The sequence below is a fragment of the Macaca mulatta genome, chromosome 11 (assembly GCF_049350105.2).
Source record: "Macaca mulatta isolate MMU2019108-1 chromosome 11, T2T-MMU8v2.0, whole genome shotgun sequence".
In the NCBI taxonomy this organism is placed as follows: domain Eukaryota; kingdom Metazoa; phylum Chordata; class Mammalia; order Primates; family Cercopithecidae; genus Macaca; species Macaca mulatta.
This window is the reverse complement of record NC_133416.1, coordinates 101,022,601-101,046,145: the sequence shown is the minus strand read 5'-3', so window position 1 is coordinate 101,046,145 and position 23,545 is coordinate 101,022,601. Positions and strand designations below refer to the sequence as shown.

Genomic DNA, 23,545 nt, shown 5'->3' with positions numbered 1-23,545 from the left:
ATATCAGAAATGAAAAAGAGAACATCACTACAAATCGCATGAACATTAAAAGGATAAAGAAATTTTATAAACAACTTTATGTCCACAAATTTGATAACATACATGAAAAGGATCAATTCATTGAAAAACACAATCTGCCAGTACTCACACACAAAAATAAACAATCTGAGTTGGCCTACATCTATTAAAAAATTGAATCAATATTTAATAACCTTTAAAATAGAAAGCACCAAGCCCAGGTGGGTTCACTGATAAATTCTATCAAACATTGAAGGAAGAAATTGTAACAATTCTCTGCAATATCTTTCAGAAGCTAGAAGCAGTGGAAATACTTCCTAACTCATCCTATAAAGTCAGCATCACCCTAATACCAACACCAGAAGTTACAAGAAAAGAAAACTATGGACCAATATCTCCCTTGAACATAAATGTAAAAATCCTCAAAAAACTATAAGCAAATCAAATCTAAAAATGTATAAAAAGAATTATACACCATTTTCAAGTGGGATTTATCCCGATTATGCAAGGCTGGTTCAACATACAAAAATCAATAAATGTAATCTAATCAATCACATCGACAGACTTAATTAGAAAAATCACATGATGATATCATTTGACAAAACTCACCACCTATTCATAATAAAAACTTTCATCAAACTAGGAATAGAAGGGAATTTCCTCAACTTGTTAAAGAACATATTTTTAAAAACCCTACAGCTAACATCATACTTAATAGTGAGAAAGACAGCCAGGCACGGTGACCCACACCTGTAACCCCAGCACTTTAGGAGGCTGAGGCAAGAAGATTGCTAGAGCCCAGGAGTTCAAGACCAGCCTGGGCAACATGGCAAAACCCCATCTCTACAAAAAATACAAAAATTAGCAAGGCATGGTGGTGCACATCTGTATTTCAAGCTACTTGGAAGACTGAAGTGGGAGGATTACTTCAGCCCATGAGGTCAAGGCTGCAGTAAGCCATGTTCACAACACTGCACTCCAGCCTAGGTGACAGAGCCAGACCATGTCTCAAAAAAGGAAAAAAAAAAAAAAAAAGAGAAAGAGAAAATTGAGGCTTTCTCACTAAGACCAGGAACCAGGCAAAGATGTCCCTTACTAGTACTGCTTTTCAAGATCAAACTGGAAGTCATAACTGATGCATTAAGACAAGAAAAACAAACAAAAGGTATGTAGATTAAGAAGGAAGACACAAAACCGTCTTTTTCACAGATGACATGATTGTCTATGCAGAAAATTCCAAAACGATAAACAAAAAATTCCTGGAACTAATAAACAATTATAACAAGATTCAGAATAAAAGTTTAATATACAAAAGTCAATCACTTCCTCATATACCAGCAATGAACAAGTGAAATTAAAAATTAAAAACACATTACCATTTACATTAGCACCCCCCAAAGATAAAAATGCTTAGGTATAAATCTAACAAAATATGTACAAGATCTATAAGAGGAAAACTACAAAACTGGTGAAAGAAACCAAAGAAGAATTGAATAAACAGATATCCCATGTTCATGGACTCCACACTGTCAAAATGTCAGCTATTCTCAACTTTATAGATTCAATGCAATCCCAATCAAAATTCCAGCACACTATTTTGTGGATACTGGCAAACTGATTCTAAAGTTTATATAGAGAGGCAAAAGGCCCAGAACAGCCAACTCAATGTTAAAGGACAAAGTTTAAGGACTGCCACTACCTGAATTTAAGGCTTAATGTACAGCTACAGTCATCAAGACAGTGTGATATTGGCAGAAGAACAGACAAATACATGAATGGAATAGAACAGAGAACCCAAAACTAGACTCACATAAACAAAGTTAAGTGATCTTTGACAACGGAGCAAAGGCAATACAATGGGGCAAAGACAGTCCGTTCAACAAATGGTGCTGGAACAACTGAATATCCACATGCAAAAAAACAAAAAGAATCCAGGCACAGATGTTAGACCCTTCATAAAAGTTAACTCAAAATAGATCACAGGCCAGGCGCAGTGGCTCATGCCTGTAATCCCAACAGTTTGGGGGCCCGAAGTGGGTGGATCACTTGAGGTCAGGAATTTGAGACAAGCCTGGCCAACATGGTGAAATCCTATCTCTACTAAAAATACAAAAATTACCCAGATGCGGTGGTGCATGCCTATAGTCCCAGCCACTTGGGAGGCTGAGGCAGGAGAATTGCTTAAACTCCGGGAGGCGGAGGTTGTAGTAAGCCAAGATCACGCCACTGCACTTCAGCCGAGGCAACAGAGCAAGACTCTTCAAAAATAATAAATAGATCACAGACCTAAATATAAAACACAAAACTTCAAAACTCCTGGAAGATAATATAGGAGAAAATCTAGGTTATTATGGGTATGGTGATGACTTTTTAGATATAACACCAAAGGCAGAAATCCATGAAAAATAATTGATAAGCTAGGCTTCATTAAAATTTAAAAATGTGGGCCGGGCGCGGTGGCTCACGCCTGTAATCCCAGCACTTTGGGAGGCCGAGGCGGGCGGATCACAAGGTCAGGAGATCGAGACCACGGTGAAACCCCGTCTCTACTAAAAATACAAAAAATTAGCCGGGCGCGGTTGTGGGCGCCTGTAGTCCCAGCTACTCGGGAGGCTGAGGCAGGAGAATGGCGTGAACCCGGGAGGCGGAGCTTGCAGTGAGCCGAGATCGCGCCACTGCACTCCAGCCTGGGCCACAGAGCGAGACTCCGTCTCAAAAAAAAAAAAAAAAAAAAAAAAAAAAAAAAAATAAATAAATAAATAAAATAAAATTTAAAAATGTGCTCTGTGAAAGGCACTGTCAAGAGAATGAGAAGATGAGTTAGACTAGTAAAAATATTTGCAAAGGGCACATATGATAAAGGGCTGTTACCAAAAATAGATAAAGAACTCTTAAAATTCAACAAGAAAATGAATAACTTGATTTAAAAAATGAGCCAAAGGCCTGTACAGGTATCTCACCAAAGAAGACATACAGATGGCAAGTAAGTATGTGAAAAGATGTTCAATATCATATATCATTAAGGAAACACAAATTAAAACACAATGAGATACCACTATACACCTATTAGATGGTCACAATCCAAAACTCTGACAGCACCAAATGCTGGTAAAGTATGATGCAACAGGAACTCTCACTCATTGCTGGTAGGAACACAAAATGGTATAGCCACTTTGGAAGACAGCTTGGTAATTCCTCACAAAACTAAACATATTCTTAAAATATGATCCAGCAATCATGCTCCTTGGTATTTACCTAAATGAACTGAAAATGTATGTCCACACAGGAACCTGCACACAGATGTTCATAGTAGCTTTATTCATAATTGCCAAAACTTGCAGCATTCAAGATATCCTTCAGTATGTGAATGGATAAATGGTGATATCCAAACAATGGGATATTATTCAGCACTAAAAGGAAACGAGCTATTAAGTCATGAAAAAACATGGGGCAAACTTCAGTGCATATTACCAAGAAAAGAAGCCAATCTGCAAAGGCTGCACGCTACGTGATTCCAACTATACAGTAGTCTAGAAAGGCAAAACTATGGCGATAGTAAAATGATCAGTGGTTTCCAGGGGTTGCACGGAAGGAGGGATGAATAGTCAAGAGCACAGAGAATTTTTAAGAGCAGTGAAAATACTCTGTATGATACCATAAATGTGGATACACGTCATTATATATTTGTCCCAACCCATAGAATGTACCATATGAAGAATGAACCCTAAGGTAAACTATGGACTTTGGGTAATAATGATGTGTCAATATAAGTTCATCAGTGATAACAAACGTCACACCTTTCCTGGGAACTGTAGACAGTGGGAGGAGCTGTGCATCTGTAGGGGAAGGGAGTATATGGCAACTCTTCATACTTTCTACTAAATATTGCTGGGAATCTAAAACTGCTCTAAAAAATAAAGTGTATTAATAAAAAATAAATAAGCTTTATAAGACCATCTTCAAAAATTAGCTCATCTAAGTATCTTTTTTTTTTTTTTTGAGATGGAGTCTTGCTCTGTCACACAGGTTAGAGTGCGGTGGCACAATCTCAGCTCACTGCAACCTCCGCCTCCCGGGTTCAAGCAATTCTCATGCCTCAGCCTCCCGAGTATCTTGGATTACAGGCATCTGCCACCACACCTGGCTAATTTTTGTATTTTTGTATTTCACCATGTTGGTCAAGCTGATCTCGAACTCCTGACCTCAAGTAATCCACCCGCCTCAGCCTCTCAAAGTGCTGGGATTACAGGTGTGAGCCACTGCGCCCAGCCTAAATAATTTTTTCTACTTCAGATTACTTCTTTATCATAGACCAAAGAAAATGAGGAAAAAGGATTTAAAAAACTCCCAAGAGGCTAGTAGAAGTCTGTTATAGCCACAGAAATCACAAGTAAAAAGAGTTTGGAAAAATCTGTTATACCACCAATTCACATATACTTCCATTAAATATAGCTCTAAACTATATTGTTTAATTCACCATTAATGTTAAAGATGAAGAAATATTTTTTAATTTCTATTTATTTATTTTTGTAGATATGGGATCTTGCTATGTTGCCCAGACTGGTCTCAAACTCCTAGGCTCAAGCAATCCTCCTGCCTCAGCCCCCCAAAAATAGTTTTTTGACAAAACATTCTAACACTAAATTTCACCCAACTAGTTTCTTACCTCCTCTATGGTAGAGGCCCACTGTCTCAATTCTTTCATATTTCTCATCACAAGCAGGTTCCTCTACAATAAATGCCCGTTCAGAACTGCTAACGTGTATTTGTTTAGCAATGTTCTTGTGAAGTATTTTTGTGACAAATAACTACTGTTATGGACATATCACTTGCAGATAATGAAAAATAAAGCCAAGATTCTCGTCTTTGCTGATGAAGTCAGGAAGGTGGAAAGGGCAAAGTAAGAACTCTCACTCTTACCCTATGAGTAATTTCAATAGAAATCAAAGGCGTGAACTTCTCAGGTCCTCAATTTTCTCCTCTCTAAAAAGAAAGAATTGTTTAATAAAACTCCACCAAGTCTACAATCATCAATGGCAGCTAAAAGCATTAGTGAAAGAATTTTTTTAATAAAAAAAAAAAAGGACATTGCATGATGTCTCAACTCCCAGGCACTTGTGTCTGACTTGGGAGTGGTGCCCTCAGTCACACCCAAAACTATCTGTGGCCGACCCTGTTCTTTTTGGCTGACATAAATGCATTCCCAACCTCCTTCTCCTCCTGTCTTGTCTCAATCGTAGAGTCTAGAAGAGCAAGCATTCACTTTGCAGCCTCCCTTGCACCAAGGAGTGGCCATGAGACAATTCTGCCTAATGAATCAGAAGAAGAATTGTGTTAGGGATTTCTGGAAAACTACTGCTTTTCCTGAGAAAAGCGACCGACGCAGTAGGGGCTGCGCCCCTTCCGTGCTTCTTCCAGCCTTACAGATGCACTGTTGGTAGCTGTGACTACCTTGCTACCACGAGGAAAAGGAAGGCCAAGAGAATAGCAGAGACGCTCGCTCTGATGCCTTTGAGCCAATGAATCAATGCCAGAAGCAGCTGACCTCCAGAGTTCTTGTTATAGGATTAAAATAAATCTCTACTTATTTGCCATTGTCATTTTGGTTTGCTTGTTTGTTTACTTGTTGCCAAGTACATTCCTAACTGATACACTGTACACCAGATTCCCTGGGATTAGACAATCAAACATCTTTCTGTAACCAAAAATGCAAAGCTCCTCAACTGGAAAATATTCACGTGAAAGTTTAAAAGGAAAAGGACAGGGAGTGAAATAAACTGCTTTCTTCGCCTGCCCATAGAATCCATTTATTTCATGTAGCTGTAAAATCAGCCCTTTGCCCAATTTCATCAAGTCACAAATTCTCAGGATTAGAAAGGCATTAATTTTAACCACCTGACCTCCCTCTAAACAACCTAATTAGGCAGCTATTTACCCTTTTCTTGAATTATGTATAGTGACAAGGAATTCATTATCTCTAGAAGGAGCCTATATCATCTTTGGACAACTATTTTAGAAAGGTCTATCTTATATTAACTTGCTACTTCTATGTCTTCCTTCTACCTTTTGAGAAATACAAAACAGAAAGAATCTCTTTTATGAATGAGAGCCATCCAAAGAGCTGAAGGCAGCTGTCATACAACCTCATCTGCATAGTGATATCCACCAGTTCCTTCCACCTTTCCTCCTGAGAGAGGTATCAAGTTCTAATGAATGCCAGTCACATACATAATTTTAAATTGTCGAGTAGCCACGTTTTAAAAAGGAAAAGCCAGGTGAAATTAATTTTAATATATTTCATGTAACCCAATATATCAAAAATATCATTTCAACAGATACTCAAAATAAATCATGAGATATTTACATTCTTTTTTCATACTAAGTCTTTGAAATCTAATGTGTATGCTATAGTCAGCCCTCCGGATCCCAGGTTCTGTATGTGTAGATTCAGTCAACCTTGAATTGAAAATATTTTTTAAATAAACAATAACAATACAACCGTTAAAAAAAATACACTAAAAAACCAAACCGTATAACAACTATTTACATAGCATTTACATTGTATTAGGTATTATAAATTATCCAGAGATCATTTAAAGTCTACAGGAGGCTGTATGTAGATACATGAAAATACTATGCCATTTTTATATGAGGAACTTGAGCATCCATGGATTTTGGTATGTGCAGGGGGTCTTGGAACCAATCAATACCCGTTGGACACTGAGGGGTGACTGTATTACATGGTAGTCTATAATCAACTTAGAGGAGTCGCATTTTCACTGCTCAATGGCCACATATGGCTAGGCACAACCATATTAAACAGCACAGGTCTGACAGAAGAACATAACACTGTATTCTGCAGAGTGACTACAGACAGCATTCAGTTAATCAGATAAACTGGCAAAATATCATGGTACCAAGTTTCTGAACCTACAGTACTGCACAGACCTCTTTTAAAGTGGTGGGAAAGAGAACTAAATTTCCTGGGCTCCTGAGACTATGTCCTAGAACTTTCAGAGGTCGATGTACCCCAGCTGAGAAACTGTTTCAAAAGTGGCTTTTTAAAAAAATGATCTTCAAAATACACACCAAAAAAATTATATTTTGCTTGAATTTGAGCACCTCTGTGGTCCCAGACTGAAAACACTACTGGAACAGAGAGAACACTGGTCTGGAGTCAGGGAGTCTTTATTCTCAATTCTGCCACCAAGCTCAGTAATCACCTGAAAAGAAATCAATTCATTTCTACAGGACTCTTTTCTCTAAGGGTGCTCCACTTTCCCACTAAACAACACTGTCCTCAGCATTCACAAATCATCCTTTTAACAATTCATTCTAGAATTCTGCCCACAAGTAGCATAAAGCTCCTAGTCTACAGTTTTTAAGCCCACATTTCTCACTCTTGAAAATCAGAATGTCATTTACCTGTCTTCATAATTCCAACAATTTCCCACTCTTCAAAATTCCATAAAAATAAAAATTAACAGTGAATTATCCCTAGGGTCTTTCAGTGTCCTGGAACAGAATGCTTCTGGACCAAAAATCCTAAACCCATTTTGAACAACTAAACAATCTTTTACAATCCATTCAGCTTTCGCAAGCTTTAATTTAATGTTACCGATGTTTTTTCTGGCCTGTTCAAAATAAACATTCCTGCCTTTCATTTATTGACTTTATGAGTACTTAGTACTTGTCAAGGACCTACTGTGCATGACAACACACTGGGAACACGGATGAGCTGTAAAAAAGATACGTAAATGCCGTCCTTTCCTGCAAAAGGCTGACACTCTAGCAATGAATGAAAGACAATAAACTAGCATATAACTAAGCAGGACAATTTCAGGTAGTAAAGAATGATATAACAATAAAGTTAACATTTGAGAGCAATATCATGCTCCAGATACTCTTCTAAATAGTAACTAGTTTAATCCTCTTAACAATTCTACGAGGTATGTGCCTTTATTATTGACCCCACCTTCATACATGAGAAAATTGAGAAGAAGAGCAGTCAGTGCTAGAAAAAACAGAACATAGGAACTGTAAGAGGGCAAGTGTCTAGTGCACTATCAAGAGTCTAGGACACCAGGTGTGGTGGCTCATGCCTGTAATCCCAGCACTTTGGGAGGCCCAGGTGGGCAGATCACCTGAGGTCAGGAGTTCAAGAGCACATTGGCCAACATGGTGAAACCCCAATTCTACTAAAAACACAAAAATTAGCCAGGAGTGGTGGCTCACGCCTGTAATCCCAACTACTCAGGAGGCTGAGGCACAAGAATCACTTGAACCCAGGAGGTGGAGGTTGCAGTGAGCCGAGATTGTGCCACTGCACTCCAACCTGGGGGAACAGAGTGAGATTCTGTCTCCAAAAAAGAAAAGAAAAAGAGTGTAGGAGGGTACAAAAGGTCTCTATGAGGTCCTCTGGGCTGAGGCTTGAATGAAGAACTAGCCACACAAAGATCTAGGGTCAGAATGTTCCAGAGAGAGGGAACAGCAAGTACAAAACCCCTAAGATGGGATGAACTTGGCAGGATGAACCTCGAGGGCTTAAGGAACAGAAAGAAATAAAATGTGGCTGATAAAGAGGGAGGGGAGAGGAGTAAGAGAAGAGGTAAAGAGGCAAGAGTAAGAGCTAATTTATGATGAGGAGTCTGGATTTTATTACAAGTACAACGAAAATCCCCCTAGGGTTTTTAAGCTGGGGAATAACATGATCTGATTTACATCTTTAAAAGATCCCTCTGCTTGCTATGTGGGAAATCAACTGTAGAAAGCAAGAATTGAATCAGAGAAACAAGGAGAGAGAAGATGGAAGCCAATCAGCAGTTGAGTAACTCAAGCTTCCCTCTGCCCTTTAACATTATATCAGCCCAGAGCAACTAGTTTGTTTCCTTTTTGCTTCTTTTCGTGAGTTTACTTGTCCTGCTGATGGAGCCACTTGCTCTAGGTTACAGTAAGATCCAGAGAAGAGTTGAGGACCCCTTCAGATTCCTTTGGCTTTTGATTTTAACCTCTAATATACCCAGAGGAACATGTACAACACAATATGAATGGCAAGTAAAGCCAAAAAAAAAAAAAAAAAAAAAAAAAAGGCAGAGCGAGGAGTCAATCAATGATCATCTTCAGCTGCAGCTCAATAAAGCCCAAAATGTTCACAGCAATTCACTCTATAAACAAGTCATAGCTCAAAGCCAAAGGGTTCAAATAATACTCAAAGGCATTGGACTTCACTAATAATACCTATCTCTTACTGAAAAGATAATACTAACAAATATCTAAGCATACTGAGGAGAACTGTCGGCAAACATCACCACTAATCATTCTTCCTATCCCTGTCTCTGCATCCCAACTATCCCATCAAGAAGGGGAATTTACTTCCCCTCCCTTTGAATTTGGGCTGGCCTTGTGACTCACTTTGACCAATAGGATGTGATGAAAGTGATGTGCCAGTTCTAGATCTAGGCTTCAAGAGAAATAGAAGCTGGCAGGGCATGGTGGCTCACGCCTATAATCCCAGCATTTTGGGAGGCAAAGGTGGGTGGGTCACCTGAGGTCAGGAGTTTGAGACCAGCCTGCCCAACATGGTGAAACCCCATCTCTACTAAAAATACAGAATTTAGCTGCTGTGGTGGCATGCACCTGTAATCCCCGCTACTAGGGAGGCTGAGGAAGGAGAACTGCTTGAACCCAGTAGGCAGAGGTTGCAGTGAGCCGAGATTGTGCCACTGCACTCCAGCCTGGGCAACAGAGCAAGACTCCGTCTCAGAAAAAAAAAAAAAGTAAAAGTAAAATGAAGTAGAAGCTTCCTTATTCTCACACTTGGAACCCAGCCACCATGCTGTAAGGTGGCTGGTCTAGATACCAGAGGAAATGAGAAATTATGGAAGAAAACTAAGGAACTCTAGTCTACAGCCAACAGGAAACATGAGAGCAAAGCTTTCTTGGACATTCTAGTCCAGCCAAGTTCTGAAACTGAAAACATCTGCTGTATTAGTGATGCTAGTGGACACCACCACATGGAACAGAAAACCACTCAGCTTAACCCAGCCAACACACCAAATTGTGAGAAATAATAAACTGCTGTTTTAAGTTACTATGTTTTTGAACATTTATGTGGAATTTCAACAGGTCAATACAAAAAGCAGGATATTCCAGACAGAAATATGAGCAGGAGCAAAGACAAAGAAATGGTATAGTAAAGAATATTTTTCAAGAAAGGCAAGTTCTCTAATAACTGCCACCAGTCATGAACCAGCTATTCTAGTTCAATGGTTAAAATGAACCACTTGTGGAAAGTAGTATGGTGATTCTTCAAAGATGTAAAAGCAGAACTACCATTCAACCCAGCAATCCCATTACTGGGTATATATCCAGACGAATATAAATCATCCTACCATAAAGACACACACACATGAATGTTCACTGAAGCACTATTCACAACAGCAAAGACATGGAATCAACTTAAACGCCCATCAGTGACAAACTGGATAAAGAAAATGTGGTACATATGCACCATGGAATACTACACAGCCACAAAAAAGAATAAGATCATGTCTTCTGTGGGAATATGGGTAGAGCTGGAGGCTATTACCCTTAGCAGACTAAGGAAGGAACAGAAAACCAAATACTGCATGTTCTCACTTTTAAGTGGGAGCTAAATGATAAGAAAATATGAATACAAAGAAGGAAACAATAGATAATTGCGGTCTACTTGACGGGAGAGGGTGGGAGGAGGGAGAGGAGTAGAAAAGATAACTACTGAGTACTGGGCTTAATACCTGGGTGATGAAATAATCTGTACAACAAACCTCTGTAACATGTGTTTACCTATGTAACAAACCTTCACATGTACCCCCAAACCTATAATAAAAGTTAAAAATAAAGAAAAAAATAAATCATTTCCTGTGCAAGTCCTATTACAATGCTTATATATTCGCAAAATGGTTTGCAGGACTCAAAGTTGTAAAATAAGGACCCCTGATGTCAGAGAGGTGAAGCTGATGATCTATGAATACATTATGTAACTTTCTGCTTCTCTTTCACTCTGCCTTGCAGGCATCCAGCAATATCATCTATTCTTCACTTTGCTAAATCTTATCCTTGGCAGAGCCTTCATAAATAAGATTGGCACCCAAATCAAAGAAGCCCCAGAGGGCTACCTTGACCCTTCTACCATGTGAAGACACAACAACAAGGTACTGTCTATGAACCAGGAAATGGGCCCTCACCAGACACCTAATCTGCTGGTGCCTTGATCTTGGACGTACCAGCTTCTAGAACTGTGGGAACTAAGTTTCTATTGTTTATAAGCTACCCAGTTTACACTGTTTTGTTATAGCACCTCAAAAACACACCCTGTTTCAAGATTCTGCATTCATTTACTCATTCATATATTCAACCATATTTTATTGAGCACTAATGATGCCAGGCACTACTCTAGGTGCTCAGGATACAATAATTAACAAGGCAGACAATACCTCTGGCTTCATGGAGATAAACTGTGTTGATGAACAGGAAGTAGACAGAGTGGTCAGAGAAGGCTGGAGGAGAACACAGTTGACCAGACATCTCGATCTGATGGAAGTGAGAAAGCAAACTATGAGAATATCTGAACAAAAGAGCATTCCAGGCAGAGGAATGAGCAAGTGGCAAAGATCCTCAAATGCCTACACATCCATGGGAGAAGGCCAGTGAGTGACGAAAAGAGAGGTAGCAAAGGGGATCAGAAAGGATGCAGGGATCCAGATCCCAGAGGGACTTTTGGGAATGGCCAACACTTGGAACTTTATGTTTTCAGAGTGATAGAAAGTATCTCCTTACAGCCTTTCCCAGCCCCTAACTAAGCCTCTATTGATTCCTTCTCCTTCTTGTGTTCTTATCACCTGTACTTTTATTTACCAGTTAGTCTATATTCCATGAATTTCTGTTCATCTCTTGTGTATCAGTTCTGTGTCCTCAGCTATGTCTCAATGGCAAGAATCAGTCATATTCTCCTCTGTATTCCCAGGGTCTGGCACCTAAGAGATGCTCAATAAATCTTTCTGGAAAGTGATAATGATGATGTAATCTCTTAGAGTCTTTTCTAGCTGCAAGATCTATGATGCCTTTGAACCCTCTCAACAAACTAGTTTGCACAATGACTCAGAGGACTGATATCTTTCTAGATATTTTGAGATTATATTCATGCCACTTTTAGAGTCTCCATCCATCAAATGACTAGAATGAATTACATTAGAGTTTTGTTTAAATGAAGGCTGTCACTTGGAATGGGATTCCCTTACATGGAACTACCTACTAATATTTGCACTTTAAGCCACCTGAACCTCAGGAGAGTAAAAAATTGCTATTAAATAAATGCTATTCTGATGTGATCTCATCACTAGTCATTAATGAAGGCCTCAAATCCTTTGTTTCTTCTCCCAGTGAAAAGTGAAGGATAATGCTACTCCCCTCCCCGACTCCCTCCTGACCCCAAGTCTGGGTTGGACTTAGTGTTTTACTTGACCAATAATATGCAGGAGGACTGGTGTTCTGGGACTTATGAGGCTACATCCTAAGAAACCTTGAACCTTGAAGCTTCCGTCCTCACATTTTGGGAAACCCAGCTCCCGTGCTGAAAGAAACCTAAGCCACATGGAGAGACCACATGCCAGTGCTCAGGCATGCTGGGCCCCAGCTAAGCCACCTGCCCAGAGCCAGGCATCCCAGTCAAGGCACCAGAAGTCTGAGTCTGAGATCTCAAAAGTGGATCCCCTATCCCCAGATTCCTCAGCTGACACCATGCAGATCAGAGACAAACTGCCCAGCTGAGCCCTTTGTTAATTCCTAACCCACAAAATCACAACCAAGATAAAATGGGTTATTTTAAGGTATCAAGTTCTGGAGTGGTTTGTTATGTAGCAGTAGACTTAAAAAAACAAAAACAGAAACAGAATCATATCACTACTGATCCAGAACTCACAAGAGTGCCTTCCTCCCAATCATTTATAAAATTGACAGACGGACACAGTCTGAGGTTTGTCCAAGGTTCAATGACCGCTCTGCCCAGAGATTTGATCCATGACAAATGACACAGACAGATTAGATGACTTTGAATGAGCATCCTGAATCAATCATACTAATAGAATTTCAGGCCAATGAAAGTCATTTGAAATGTAACCAAGGTAAAAGCCACAGCATCCATTTGGATTGTAGAGGTCACAGAATTAGGCTATTGGCCAAATTATACATATTTTTTTCACTCAAGTCACCCTGCTGGCAAGAAAATAATTTATTACACTACTTAAATACATGGATAGGACTTAAAACAGAATTGAAATGTACATTTCTATCATAAAGTTAAAAAGATCCAGCTACTAAACAATGATTGCATGCAATACTAAGAATTTCTGAAATGATTTTCAGTCAGATGCTGCCAGAATGGAAAACACTCAATTGCAAACAGTCCTCTCCTTTAGAACATCCTTTGTTTGTACAAAGAAGTTATATTATGAAAACAAAAGCTCCCCAAAATGGGTAGGGAGTTTTACCCCCATCAGTATGATCACTTCTCCCAACAGCTGTCACTTCAGGCTCTGTGATTAAGTGGCTTCTGATAAAACAGCACACTCATTTCATATTGCCCTCCTTCCTCTCCCTCACTACCTTCAAGTCATATTTGGCTCTCCAAAAAAAACACAGAACCATTAAGTGGACCCAAGGAGAGGAGTAAAGGTAACACACACATACAAAAACAAATTTTGGTAGTAAATGCTTTAGAGCATCAATTTTTCATATAAACTGCTATCTTGAACTATATCTAATCATAGTTTTAATCATAGTCTATCACCCACATTTTTCATACTATGAATTCACACTCACCATTGGTACATTTTAAAGAATCAACAAAAGAAAATAATGACTCAAGAAAACACCCTGAAAGCTAACGGCATGGCAAAGTGAAAACGGTAAAATGCTTTTAAGAGAAAATATCACCTTCCAACTTCAAATTTGCACATATTTGCTTGAAAGTACATATTTGCTCCAAAAATAATTCATTAGCAATAACAACAATAAAACCATAACAAAAGAAACCAAAACGTCAACACTTGTCTCATTGGCACCTATATGAGTACATGTATTTTTTATAAGAGAACTCCAGAATTAGAGAAGAAAAACCATTAACTTCTGATGAGAATATTTAATGAAAAAAATAACCATTGCCTTCACATAGAAACCAGTCCTTCCGCAGCAGTGAATCATTAACTCAGAATAATACATATTTAAAAACTTGTACTCATAGTCCTATACTACATCGCATTTCCAAAACTGCTTAAAAAGCAAAAGTAGATGGTAATGCCGTCAAAAGCAAATACAGTGACATTTTGGTTATGTGGCTCTGACAAATGAAAGTTCAACAATAATTTAAGAAATGAAGCTGAGGATATAAATCGTGTTCTTTTCATTTAAGTGAGAACATCAGCAGCTCCATCTATTCCAGCTCTAGGAGTCATTACTGACACATTAAATTCCAAACAAGAGGAAGGCCTTTAGGTTAACAAGGAAAGCAAGCCTGATTAAATGTCAAACCACATGATACTAAGCTTCTTGTACCTTCTGTATCATCAAGAGAGTCAAACCCTACTCAGTGCTAATGCAAAAGCACTGCTGATGGGGGAAAGGAATGTATTTCCAATGCATCTCTTCCGATCATTAAGGTCATCTGTCTAATGTGTTCAAGGCAGACAGGAGACTGTCCCTAGAGTACAGAAAACTTTTCCATCTGAAATGGTCCTGCCTCAGGAAAAGAACTTTTACTAAAACATGACTACACAATAATAGTCGTCTGTAGTACACAGAAATTTAATTGTCTGTAGTAGTAGTCTGTAGTACATAGAAATTTAATAATAAAAGTTCCCTTCAGAATCCCCAAAAATTAATGTCTTTAAACATTTCATTTAATTAAGTAATTTTTTTCAATTTCAAAATTTTCTGTGATGATCTGGTCCATAAACACATCTGCTCAACAAATAATTATTGACGGGACAGGCACTGTCCTGGGGTCTGGGAATGCAGGATAAAGCAGGCAGTTAAAGCTGCCCTACTTCTCAAGAGTTTACAGTCTAGAGAAGGGAAATTCACTTGTCAAGTAACAAGTCCAATCAAGTGCAGAGAATAATTCCAGATAGCATTAAATGCTGTGCAAGACACAAAACAGGATAATGTTGCAGAAAGTGACTTGGGAGGTGGCTAATTTGCACTGATGAGGCAGGCCTCATCAAGGAGGCCTGACACCTAAATTACCAGAGGGAGCCACTTATTAGAGCAAAACTGGGAGCAGGGCACACCAGGCACAGAGAACAGCTAGGGTGGAACAAAGGCCTCGAGGTGGGCACTGACTTGGCCTACTGGCGCGACAGAAGAGGCCTGTGCTGGGCTACAGGGAGAAGGCGGGGAATGGTAGATATGACTAGAGAAGCCAGCAGGAGTCCCCAGGTCACAGGTGTCCCTTTTGGGCCCTGGTGAAGACCTCTGATTCTCAGTGCAATGTAAAATCCTCGGAGGAGGTTTTAAGCAGAGGAATAACAAAGTCTGATTTCTATTTTTAAAAGATGGCTCTGATTGCCAAGTGGAAAACGTTTTATGGGAAAGTACATGTGGAGGCTACTGCAGTAATTCAGGCAAGGGATGGAGTCAAGTAGACAGATTTGGGGAATGTTGTAGAAGGCTTGCTAATGGAATATACAGAGGGAAGGAAGGTAGGTGCAGCAAAGAAGGAAACAAGGATAATGCCTAAGGTTTTGGCTAGAACAATCTGGTAAAATACAGATGGTGCCTTTTAAAATACAGTAGACATAAGGTGGTTTAGAGAAGGGAAAGTGGAAATCAAGATTTGTTTCATTTAGCTCACTCATTTCAGAGATGAGTAAATGATGTACCAAGTATGTAAATGACTTAACCAAAGAAGCTTAACTGCCTAGTTGAAGAGCTAGAATTAGAACCCGACTTTCTACTTTCTAATCCAGTAGTCTTTTAGTTAAGAGTATTGAGATTTCCAGATTAAATAATTTCCAGTTATGCTATTATTAATTATTCTTAATTATTCACGCAAAGGCTCCAAATAGGCCAGGTGTGGTGGCTCACACCTGTAATCCCAGCACTTTGGGAGGCCAAGGCAGGCAGATCCCTTGAGCTCAGGAGTTCGAGACCAGCTTGGGCAACATGGTGGAACCCCCCCATCTCTACAAAAAAAAAAAAAAAAGGTTCCAAATAATTTGAAGGTAAGTGAGCATTAGAAATCAAAAGTATATATGAATTTACAAAGGTAACAAAATTTCACAAAACTACACACACTCAAAACAGATTGCATGTAAAAACTATTCCACTAAGGTCTGTTCTTGAATTACTAGTATTGCACCAATGTTAATTTCCTGCTTTTGACAATGTGCTATAATCATGTAAGATATGATCTTACACTGGGGGAAGCTGAGTGAAGGGTACCTGGGATCTCTCAGTACTATTTTTGCAACTTCTTGTCTTAAATTATTTCAAAGTAAAAAATTATTTTTTTAAAAAAGAGGCTGGGTATGGTGGCTCACACCTGTAATGCCAGCACTTTGGGAGGCTGAGGTGGGCAGATGGCTTGAGCTCAGAAGTTCTACACCAGCCTGGACATGGTAAAACCTCGTCTCTACAAAAAAATACAAAAATTAGCCAGGTGTGGTGGCATGCGCCTGTAGTCCCAGCTAATTGGGAGGTTGAAGTAGGAGGGTTGCTTGAGCAATTGCTTGAGGCAGAGGTTGCAGTGAGCCAAGATCGCGCTGCTGCACTCAAGCTGGGCAACAGAACCAGACTCTGTCTCAAAAAAAAAAAGAAAAAGAAAGTAAACTTGCCCAAGAACACTGAACCAAGGGAGACTGCGAAAATTTGAGACTTGATCAACTGATTTGTGGTTGACTATACCCTAATTTTTATTCAAATGTTGTTTAAATTAAAAGCACTTTAAAAAAAAAAAATTCAACACCTAATGGCATCTACTTTCTTTCGCAGATAAAGAGAAACTTCTTTTGTGACCTTTTGGAAGGTAATCAGTCTTTGGCTGGATCTGTTTCCTTCCGCACTCAAGAACATAGTCAGCATGCAGTCAGCGATCTAGGAGCCAAAATCTGCATTTGGCTGGCTTTGGGAGTCTATATTAGGTGTAAAATGCTGTTCTAAAACAATTAAAATGGCAATGCTTTCGTTTCCTGAGTGGATTGAACAAAACAACATAAATGATTTAAGCCATTTGTGAAATGAATCGGAAGGGAATTTACCAAAAAGGTGATTCTATCCAATTTAACCAAGGCCACTGCTGTCAAGAGCCTGCAAAGAACTCTCGATATTGCTAAAAGGCTGGCAGCTACATCCTCATTTACGGGACCACCAGAGCACCTGTATGGTACACTTGCCTGAAAAGAATTGTGTTTTGGTGGGGGCTGAGGCGGTAGAGCTAATGGAGGTAAAGATTGGGGGTGGTAGAACAGTGTAAACAGTGTTCTAAGAAGCCTGGAGCCAAGAAAACTCAGAGAAGGAGTCAAAGAACAGGTTGAATTGTTTCCCTCTTACAAGAGAAATTGCAGAGTTGAGAGCATTATATCACATAGTGCCACATTCAGATACCACCTAGCATATGGGATTCTCAGTTCCTTCCAAAGCCTATCACCATCAGGCCTAGCAGCAGCACCAACCTGAAGCTAACTCAGGTTGGATTTTCTTGAGGTGAGAAACAGAATGAATGTCTCTATGTCAACTAAGATCTGGGGAAATCTGGTGGATGTGGGGCAGTTAATGAAGTCAACACCCTGGAACACAGGAGTTGAAGTGATGGTTTTTATCTCTCCCTAGGCCAGTTCCCTTATATTCAGGGCTCACTCACCTACCCCACCAAGCCCAGATCCAAAGCCTAGATATCAAGATCATCCAACAACTAATCCCCTCTCTCTTTACCTGTGTCTCTTCTAAACACATCAATTCTTTACTTGAGCCAAAATGTCTATTTGCTTTCCTTCCCTCACAGCAGGCACTCATTTAAGATTTAAGAACCTGCTTTGTTAAAGGTTCTGTGATGGCTGCAGCAGATGTGAACAAGGCATAGACCCTGACGTAACTCAAGGGGATGGCATTCGATGGTGAGAGGGAGCTAGGGAAGAGTTAGCTACATTTACAGGTAACTATGTTAAAACATGGAGAAAGATCATCACAAAAATCTGTGGAGGTTCAAAGAAAAAAAAAAAATTCCCAGTTGAGGAGAATGTGGAAAGGCTTCTGGGAGAAGAAAGGAATTAGGCTCTGAAGAACAGATAAGATTTTGGGAAGCAGAGATTAGAAAGTGGGGTGGGGGGAAATTATAGTCCAAAAAAAAAAGAGCTCAGGCAAATGCCTACTGAAAAGACATTACAGCATCATTCTAACAGTGGGGGAGAGATAATGGCTCCTCTCTCATCCTCCAAAGATAGGTCCAGATCCAGGTAATTTCCTCCTTTGCCAGCACAGAGAATGTTACTCATTAACTGAATCATATTCTCAGGAATTTGGAATTTTCAAAGCAGTAAAAAGTTGTGGTCTCCTAGAAACTCTTTTCTTCTCAGAAGATCAAAGAACTAGCATTTGACGAAAAGGCCGTTCTCCCTGGAGGACTGCTGGCCAATCTCTTTTTCATGTTAGCTTCCTTTTTGTCTTCCTCTCTCTGAGTCTCCCTTCTACTCTGCTAGCACTATTGCCACAAGGGACAAGATGGCTGGGGCTCCAGCAGTCACTTAGGACCGTGAGGGAATCTTGAGAATGGAAATCATGTGCCAAGGATGGCAAAGCATAAAGAGAGAAGGAGCCTTAGCCTCTGGTAACTGTGGAGCAGTCATACAATCCCACAGCCCTGGGGACTACTTACAGACGTGTGTGTGTGCGTGTGCGTGTGTGTGTGTGCGTGTGTGTGTCTGTGTGTCTGTGTGAGAGACAGAGAGAGAGAAAGAAGGATATGGAGGAGAAAGAGGAGGAGGAGGGGAAAATAAATCTTCCATCTTATTAAAATCTCTGTCATTTGGGTTTTCTGTTGAATGTTGCCAAATCTAATTCAATAATTAATATAGATAAGGTCGGGCCATATTATGGGAGGTCTGGAATGAATTTTAAAATGTCCAAAATTAATTTTGTAGACAATGAGGAAAATTTAAATATTTTTTCAGAGAAAAACATCTTTTATTTGAGCACTCATCATTTGTCCAATAGCACTAGGTCCCTGCCCTCTGGAAGTTACAACCTATAGAGAAGCACACCAAATAGGAAGTGCACGATGCGCAGAAGCCCGTGATGAGAGGACTTACTCCAACACAGAAGGTGTAGGAAGGCTTCCTGAAAACACACCTAAGCTAAAACCCAAAGGAGGAACTGGAGTTAACATGGCAAAGAAAGAAGTAAAAACATTCACACTATAGGCAAAGACACTGAGGCAAAACAAAAATCAAACAAACAAAACCCAACAGCACAGCACCTTAAAAAACAAACTGGGCCGGGCGCGGTGGCTCACACCCGTAATCCTAGCACTTTGGGAGGCCGAGGCGGGCAGATCACGAGGTCAGGAGACCGAGACCATCCTGGCTAACATGGTGAAACCCCATCTCTACTAAAAATACAAAAAATTAGCCAGGCATGGTGGCAGGCACCTGTAGTCCCAGCTATTCAGGAGGCTGAGGCAGGAGAATGGTGTGAACCCGGGAGGCAGAGCTTGCAGTGAGCCGAGATCACGGCACTGCACTCCAGACTGGGCAACAGTGCAAGACTCCATCTCAAAAAAAAAAAAAATACTGAAGGAAGTCAAATTTGGCTAGTATGTGGAAGAGCGGTTCTCCAGAGAATGGCACAATAGGATGCTGGAATGGTGTGCAGGGGTCACAGTGATGGGAAGAAAGCTTTGGAAGACAAACCTGGCAGCTTCTTTGTACAGGCAGACCAGTTACACAGTAGTTTGGAGAAGCAATAAAAGCCTAAAGTAAGAGACAGGTGCATAACTCAGAAAATCATGACACTGATGGAAATACTGAGGGCAGGAGCAGGAACTAGATTCAGTGAGAAAAACTCATTCCATCTGCAACATGCTGGGTTTAATGTTCCAGCAAGGCATCCTGAGATGTCAGGGAAGTACTTGGCATCTCCTCTGTCTGGACTGGCTTCTTTCCCTGGAACCAATGACTCTACCTTCCATAAAACCCAGATTCACCTTAGAAGCACTCCCTACTTTATTCCCTTCCCCACTGAGATCGCTCCTTCATGCTGCATGCTCTGGTGGAATTCCATTCACTTTGTAGGCTGCTAGTACATGTTCAGAATTCATAAGCATGTCACCCCTCTCTTACCATACAGACTTCAACCTCCTTGAAGGACAAGGGCTCTCTAGCTTCTATTTCTGATGGAATGCTTTTGATACCTTTTAGAGCCCACAGCACTCTACGAGCACTTAAAATGTTAAATTCCTTAGGGGACTGAGAAACCTAATATAGGCTTCACTTCTAAACAACAGACAGAAATATTAATAGTACAATGGCTATCTCAGGGAATGGGAAGAAATTTATACCCTTGCTTAGCATTACTCATCAGAAGGTTTGAATCTCAATGACAAAAGATTCCCTTCAAAGGAGATGAAAACAGAGACAAGGTGGGGGGATGTAAAAAATACATTAAATGCCTAATGGATGGGAACAAAAGGCAAATGCTTCATGACTGCAGACCTTGCTTAATGCTTTCTGTGGTTAGTATTCAAATGCTAACATTATCTCATCATGCCAATACTTACAAATCTTGAGACTAAACCATGAGTAAATACACAGGATAAGCTGAAACTAAATCCTTATGTGAATGTGCAGAGCACAAAAGGGTTTTATCTGTTTGGTTTACCTAATTCTTTTTCTCTTATGTACAATTTTAGAAATGAAAGAAAAGCTTCAATGGCCCTGGTATGACAGATCTCTTCTGGCAAAATCTAATTAAAAAAAAAAATGGCAAAGATAATGATATATATTCAGAGGAAAAGTTTACCCTGAAGAAAGGCCTCCCGAGTTTTGATTCTCGAAACAATTTTAGAACTAAGCATTTGCTTTAATCCAGCACTCAGTTAGGCACCAAGTAAAGAAAGGCAAATAAAGCTGATTCCGGTCATAAGAAAAAAAACCAAAGCTTTTTTGGGAAAAGCCGCGGGTTTTTTTTTTCTGGTTTCTGGCCTTTCTCACTCTATACCAGGGGTGGTAGGCTTTTTCTGTAAAGGGCCAGATAGTAAATATTTTAGGTTTTGTGGACCATAAGGTCTCTATTGCAGCTACTTGACTCTGCCGGTATAGTGTGAAAGCAGTCAGAGACATGTTAACAAATAAGCATGGCTGTGTTCCAATAAAACTTTATTTACAGACACTGAAATTTGCATTTCATGTGATTTTCAAACATCATGTAATCTTCTTTCTTTTTCAACCATTTAAAAGTGCACAAACTATTTTTAGCATCTGAAGGATATAAATATGTTTTAAAATGCCACTGGCAAAAGCTTACTGAGAGTCCAACAATTTGGGGAAAAACAATGAAGAGAAAAGATTTAGAAACTTAAAAGCATACACACAGAAGACACTGAAAAACATCAGGTTATATAATAATCTAGTGAAACACTTTGAAACAGTATACTCATAGAAAGACAAACAAAATACTTTCAACAGCAGAGTGAAAAATGCTCTTCCTAGTTCCTGAAGAGTCATTTAGAGAAGGTCTTTTAAGTCTAGTGCTATCCCTCTAATAGTTGAAATAGCAGCATGCCTTGCTAACAATTTGAAAACACTACTTCAAGTTGATTCAGAAGTTTTACTCTCTGAAGAAAAAAAGTATATATACTTTGTTAAACACACACATACACATAATCTTCTAAATTTTCTTCTTTATTTGGCGTCACATAAGAAATTCCAGATTTCAGCATCAGTGTCCAGTTCTAGAAGTAACTGGAGGTTAGCAAAGAGTGGGCTTCTGAAATGGAATTTCCTACGGTAATGATGGGATTCAGGACACACTGGCCCAAGATATGGCATTTGGAATCCGAGAAGACAACATAAGCAGGCAGGTCACCCTAACCTCCCCTGAGCTCCCACGATTCTCCCGTAAAGCAGGTTGTAAACCCTAGAAAGGATTTTCTGACCTTCCCCTGAAGCAGGTGAGGTGACTCTCATGTGCAATGCCTTCCCTATCCCCAGAGGAAAGAAGCATCCTTATTTTGGAAGATGCAGATCACAGAGAGAATAGGAACACACAGCCTAGCAAAGTTTACCCTAGTTCATTATCATTAGAGCTCATATTCTCTTTCCAATCCCATTTCCCCACAACCATCCACATGCCATCAAACCTAACATAAAAATACACAAGTGTAACCATCTCTTTGGGTCTTCACTCCCTTATAAAAGTTCCTGTGTCATGTAAAATTTATATTAAATAAATTTCTACGCTTGTCTCTTGTTTATCTGTCCTTTGTTATAAGGGCCTCAGTCACGAACCTAGAATGAATGAGGAAAATAGATTTTTCTTCCGCTACAGCAAAAACTCAAATGTTAAGATGATTCATTTATTATAAACACTGGCTATCTCTTTTTTTATTTAATTAAAATGCCACTGGCAAAAGCTTACTCAGAGTCCAACAATTTGGGGAAAAACAATGAAGAGAAAAGATTTATAGACACTGAAATTATTATTTTAATCGACAAATAAAAATTGTACATATTTGTCATGTATAACATGTTTTGAAATATGAACACTGGCAGCCCATTTTTGCTGCTATAACAAAATATCACAGATTGGGTAATTTATAAACAATAGAAATGTATTTCTCACAGTTCTGGAGGCTGGAAGTCCAAGATAAAGGTACAAGATCAAGCATTGGGTGTCTGGTGAGGGCCTTCTTGCTGCATCTTCACATGGCAGAAGAGGCTAACACTGTGTCCTCACGCAGCAGAATGCCAAAGGGCAAGAAGAGCCTAAGCTAGTTCCCTCCAGCCTGTAGTCAGGCACTAATCTATTCATGAGGGTAAAGCCTCTACGACTTAATCACTTCACCTCTTAATACCACCCCTTATTACCACCCCTTAATACCACCCCTTAATACCACCACAGTGGGGGTTAAGTTGAATTTTGGGAGAAATTGGGACCATAGCTTATACATTGCAGGATGGCTAGAGATAATTAAACTATGCATTACCTCATATACTTATCATTTTTTGTGAAGAAAACATGTCAAATTTACTCAGGTGATTTTCAAGAATGCAATACAGTCTACAGTCATTTGTCAAAATCTGCAGGGGGACTACAGGCCCCCACTACTATCCAAGATACCAAAATCCATGGATTCTCAAGTCCCTGATATAAAATGGTACAGTATTTCCATATAACCTGCATACATTCTCCCATACATTTTAAATAATCTCCAGATTACTTGTAACACCTAATACAAAGTAAGTGCTATGTAAATAGTTGTCCTACTGTATTTTTACTTGTG

General features: G+C 39.6%; 1 protein-coding gene across 18 annotated transcripts in view; it reads right to left on the bottom strand.

The window, feature by feature from the left end:
* The window catches only part of CRADD (CASP2 and RIPK1 domain containing adaptor with death domain), a 179,556-nt gene that overhangs the window by 134,258 nt on the left and 21,753 nt on the right, over positions 1-23,545 (bottom strand). The window contains exon 3 of one of the 18 annotated variants that reach the window (XR_003720451.2): positions 11,493-11,589. The gene's annotated coding sequence lies outside the window, so the exon portion shown is untranslated. 18 annotated transcript variants of the gene reach the window in all.